Consider the following 6000-nt stretch of genomic DNA (forward strand, 5'->3'; position numbering starts at 1 on the left):
CTGATTTCGGAACAAAACCTCAATGAGGCAGCAAAAAAAAAAAAAAAAAAAGAAAAAGTGAAAGCCGCTTACAACTTCCTGTAACGCCAAATTAGAGCGCAGCTCTTGAGGAGGAGGAGGGAAGGGCGCTGGGGGGGGGGGTTAGACTAACCAGGGGCGGGGGTCACGTGACCCCCAATGCCGATGATGTCATCAGTGACGTCACTGATGATGTCATCAGTGACGATGACGATGCGGGTACCGATGACGTCATTAGTGACGTCACTGATGACTTCACCAGTATGATGACGATGACGATGCAAATGTCGGTGACGTCATCAGTGACGTCGCTGACGACGTCATCAGTAATGATGACGATGACGATGCGGATGTCGGTAACGTCACCGGCATCCACCTCGTCATCGTCATCATCACTGATGACGTCACCGGCATCCACATCGTCATCGTCATCATCACTGATGACGTCACCGGCATCCACATCGTCATCGTCATCATCACTGATGACGTCAGCGGCATCCGCATCGTCATCATGACTGATGACGTCATCACCACTGATGACGTCACCGGCATCCACATCGTCATCGTCATCATCACTGATGACGTCACCGGCATCCACATCGTCATCGTCATCATCACTGACGACGTCACCGGCATCCACATCGTCATCGTCATCATCACTGATGACGTCACCGGCATCCACATCGTCATCGTCATCATCACTGATGACGTCACCGGCATCCGCATCGTCATCGTCATCATCACTGATGACGTCACCGGCATCCGCATCGTCATCGTCATCATCACTGATGATGACGTCATCAGTGATGATGACGATGACGATGTGGATGCCGGTGACGTCATCAGTGTCGATGACGTCATCGGGGGTCACGCGACATCGGCGGGGGTCACGTGACCTCGGGGGGTCACATGACCTCGAGGAGGGGGTCACGTGACCTCAGGGGAGTCACATGACCTCGAGGAGGGGGTCACGTGACCTCAGGGGAGTCACGTGACTTCGGGGGGTCACGTGCCCCCCACGGTCACGGGACCCCGGTGGGGGGCTCGCGCGGTGCATTATGGGACATTTCCCATGATGCACCGCGCGGTTACGCCGACGCCGACGCCGACGCCGACGGCGACGGCGACGCCGCTCAAGCCGGAAACGGGCCCCTAAGAGCTGCGCTCTAAAAAAAAATAATAGTCAAAAGAAAAACCCAAAGGAGAAAATGTGAAGGGGTCAGTGTTAGCGTTACCCAATGGTGGACGTGTGTGGTGTTTGTCAAGGGTCCATGCTAACAAATTCCATAAAGATCCACCAACTGATCTTCCTTTATTCTTGTTAGATTACCACCTTTTTCATTCAGCACATATGATATTTAGTTTTGAGTTAAAGAGAATAGAAAATAAAGATCGTGTGTTATGACTCGTTGCCCTGAAAAAACACTGACGAACTAAGGGACAGCCCCTCTTTGTCGGAAGCTCATAATTTTAATGGAAACTGAAGTGGCATCTGCTGATGTCCACCTATCCTGTGTCCTTGTAAAGTTTATTTTAGAAAAAGCCATATGTTTTGCTATGTTTCTCTTCAATTATGACATTGAAATTTTTAATTTTCGAATAAATCCGAATTGACACAGTATTTTCCCGCTAAAGTTATTTTTTTATTTTATTTATTTAAAACACAGAGATTTAAGGATGCCGAATAAATCCACTTTACAGTCCTGACAGAAAGTGCTTTGCAACGTAAAGACGACTTGACATTTGCAATTCTACAACGCAAATTCGAAATGATAATTCTATTATACATTTCTTTTGTCGGGCTAGACAACGTCAGGGTTCAACTTGATAGTGCGTCGTACCAAGAGTGGGCGTTTCAGATGTTTCAGAAAAAGGAATACGTATAAATATTTAGAGTAATGCAGATCACCCTTATTTTTGTACACATACAATAGCGGGTGTACCAAACAGTTTTAAGATAGAGTTCTATAAATTATAAGATACTAAGTAGTGTACTGTTTAATAGGGTGACCCAATGATATTGTAGATAAAAAATAAGTTTAAATGTTGATTTGTAGCCTACAAAACACGCATTATGTTTTCTCTTGAAGGAATTGCAACTACTGGAAGAAACAAGTTGTGACAAACGAGCAGCGTTCAGCCCCTGGGCCCGAAGCCTGAAGAAGCAGTCACGTAATCCGGCGTCAATTATATTCGCTGATGTTCATCATAGCCGTGCGCTAAGGCAACGCTCCTTTATATCAGATGTCTTTCAGATAGCGTGCTTAGCAATGGGATCAAGGCGGACTCATCAGCTGACGCCAGTTGTTTCGTTTTCCGCAGTGTGGCGTACTTTGCTGTACCAACGTAGAGTTCATGTATAGGCTTCTTACGGGAGCAAGGTTGAGCGTTCAGCCATATTAAAAACCACTGTTATGAGCTAAAGTCACTTTTTACGCGTGCAGGAGCCATACCACCCCTAGGTCGAGTGAATAAACCCAGTCCCCTCGGGTCCGTATGCGGTAGCATGCACTCACGTTGCCGCGGTTCCGCGAGAGATTCGTGTCAGCCTCTAATGTCAGACGCGTGATATCCATGTTTCCTGTTGATAGCATGGTGAAAAACGCACCCAAATGTGGCTATTTTTGTCGTCTTCGTCGTCCTCGTTGCCCATCCTCACCACAAGACAACCGCCTGCCTTTGTTGTCGTCGCAACGCTCGATGAAATAGGAATGACACGAACTATAAAGGGAAGATATACCGCCTCATACAACAATAAACATTAGGAGCACACTTTCCGCTCCACTAGGTAGCGGCTAGCGGTTAAAGGCCGACGTACAACCAAGGTTTTCTGCAGGGAAGATATTCCTATTAGCGTTCCCCTCTCCTAAGCAGCGATGGCGGCCAAGTTGGGCCAAGGTAAAAAGTGAAGAGGATATAGGAAAGGAGGAGGCGGAAAAATGTAGAAAGCGCGAAGTATACGTCGGCCTTTAATGGAGCACCGAAGCGGCCGTATCATAGGGTTTCCTGTACAGAACTGGATTCATTTCGTGACGTGATCGGATTTGGCGCATAGCGGCGCCGCGACACGTGGAAAACACACGCGCAACTCTGGCTTCCGAAGGTAGGTTATACAGGAACGCTATACCGACGCATCATGATGATGATAGTCATGCTTGCTCTAAAAAGACGGGGACGAAGGTGGTGCAGCCTCTTAGTGTACCGGCCTCACTTGGTGCTTAGACCTGGCATTTCTCGACTTAGCGTCAACGCTGCAATGTGCAGCGAGCGTCGGGAGCCGCCCGCGGCGTCCCGAGAAGAGGCTCGTGTTTTCACGGCGCCCTAACTGGCAACGTACACGTCTCCATTTCCACGCCATGACTAGACCGGCTTTCCTTGCCTATGGCTGACATAAAAGGCATCTCCAAGTGGGACATCAACCAGGCACTGCACCAACAAAAAGAGGGGTTGGAAAACAAAGGAACGGGAGGCGACGAAAAAGGTGGAGAACTGTCATTGGAAGAGTTTTGGCGGAGTATACACTCTCAGAAAAAAAGGGTGTATGTGGGTGTATCGCGCACCCTTACACCCCCCTTCGACTGGAGACACCCGGCGAGCGTAATCGCACTCCCATCATGCGAATCCTCCTCTCCCAAAGGAATCGGCGGGCGAGGCGAGGGTGTTGCCAGGTGCACCATTACACCCCCCCCCCCTTTTCCTCTTTCCAAAAGGGGAGAGGGAGTGCTATCAGGAGAGCGCAAGAAAACAAACGAAATGCGCGCGGTAATAGAGTAGAGCGCGCGTCCTGATTAGCAGTCACTGGTTACACGTCATCCGACTGACAACCTATCGCGATAGCGATCGCGTTTCGCGCGTTATCTGGCCTTCGTGTTGCTAGGAGACTTGACCTCCTCACCTCCTGCATTCCATCTCGGCGTGCTTCGGCTGGGGACATCGCTTTTGTTCATTCGCGCTATTTTGAATTCCGTGTTTTTTTAGAAGGTGGTTGGACAAAGCGGATCGTGTTCACGAAGCGATGCTTGGCACGTAGCTGCAGTCACAAACCAAGATGTGCCCGCCCGATAAAGGTAAGTCTGCCGTTTACATGCACTCGTTGGATGCTGCGTTTTGCGAGGCATGGGGCCTGCTAGCTGGGGACGTGCTTTCCTTTTTCTCCTGTTTATGTCAGAGTTTCCTCGCTTTTGTATTTGTGGCATGTGTGCGCGGTGGCGGTGCCCGGTTCTCTGAGTGCACAAACGAGCACGACATCGCAGCTTCGAGACATTATTCTTGTGTGTATAGCTGGCGTCATTCAGAGCAACGGGTCTCTATCGTTTCGCCAAAAAACACGTTTTGTGGACAGATGTTTCATGGACTCTCGTACGTCGACACTACCGTTCCATCGACAGTCGTTACGCGGATTTAGCGTTGTAGGGACATTTCGTCGCGGGTGTACCCTACACGTACTATCCGCTTCGTGGCAACAGTGTGAGGCGGCTCCTTACAGAAAAAAGGTAGTTTGTGCTCTCGATGAAGCATTCTGGCGATGAATCACCACGTATCCATAAACCGATCTGTCGGTGAAACGTAGTTCGATTGCAGAGCAACATGCTTGCGCTTGTTACCGGCTTCGCTCGCACGTATGGTTATGCAATGCGGTTTTCAGTGGGGATGATGGAACTAAGGTGGCGCTTCGGGACAAGGCAGTTAAAGTTATTTTATAGGTTCCCTACGGAGTCAGAGTTGCGCGTTTATCTTCGTAGCGCCGTCTTTTCTGCACGGCATGTTGATCCAGCGCCTCACGCGACTTTTGGACCTCTTGGCGAATATGTGCTGCCACCTCGAAAACAACGCGCGCGCAAGGCCTCTCCCAAACGTTCCACACCCAAAACGTCAGCTACATCCTGTTCAACCATTGAGGCGCTGTGACCTAGATACTGCTCCCCCAAACTCGCCTTTGTCCCCATCGTCCTTAATCTTCCGCCCCCGAGGTCGACACAACGAAACCATATTCCCTCCCTGCTCGGCCACTACGAAGAGGGAGAGAGTACTCGAACCATTGGCTACGTTTCCATGGATGCGACCATGGCGCATCGAATCGAGATGTGACCAGTCACGCGCCCGCGATCCTCCTTTCCCTTCCTCGTCTACCCAATCATAGGCGGTTAATCTCGATTCGATTCGCTACGATCGCATCCATGTAAACTCAGCCATTGACTCTCGAACCGACGAGGCGCGCGGCGCGCTCAAAAGCAGGGGTGCGTACGGCGGGGCGCGTGCGACGTTACTTTCTTGCACGGTCCGTGGTCGGATCTCGGCAAATAGCGGCGCGGCGGCACGTAGAAAATAGACGCGCAACTCTGGCTCCCGTAGGGAGCCTATAGACCGACACGCTGTTTACAAACAAGCCCGCCTTTGCCCACACCAGGTGTGGGCACTGCGCGTGCGCAGAAACCGAATTTGGGAGGAGTGAAGGATCTGCGCATGCGCTGTGCCGCCGACAGCGCCACCGCAGCTGCATGACGTCAGGGCCGCGTGTTGGTCTATACAGGAACTGGTACTCTAGTGCAGCATTGAGATTATAGTCTCCAGCCAGAGTTGCGCTTCTGGTTTCCCCTTGCCGCCGCGCCGCTATTTGCCGATATCCGATCACGTGAGGAGCAGACTCTAAATGCTGTGCAAGAAAGCCACCGGTACGGCGGCTTCGCCGACGGTGCAAGCGCCTCGGTGTGCATACCCCCGCTTTTGCCTTCTCCTATCCTGTTTTCCAGGAAATGAGGAGGTAGTGCACGGCGGCCGCTATCCCCCGAATTCAGTCACGTGAGGAGCAGACTTGAAGTGCAGGAAAGCCGGAGCTACTGGGATGAACGCGCAACTCCTGACTCCCGTAGGCTGCCTCTGCAGGAACTCTAGGGCAGCATGGAGTTCCTGCGTAGGCCCCCTACGGTAGCCAGAGCAGGGTTGCCAGGTATTTGCAGATTAACCCGTCAAAATTTCCTGATA

The sequence above is a fragment of the Ixodes scapularis genome, unplaced genomic scaffold, assembly GCF_016920785.2.
Source record: "Ixodes scapularis isolate PalLabHiFi unplaced genomic scaffold, ASM1692078v2 PGA_scaffold7__128_contigs__length_106722199, whole genome shotgun sequence".
In the NCBI taxonomy this organism is placed as follows: domain Eukaryota; kingdom Metazoa; phylum Arthropoda; class Arachnida; order Ixodida; family Ixodidae; genus Ixodes; species Ixodes scapularis.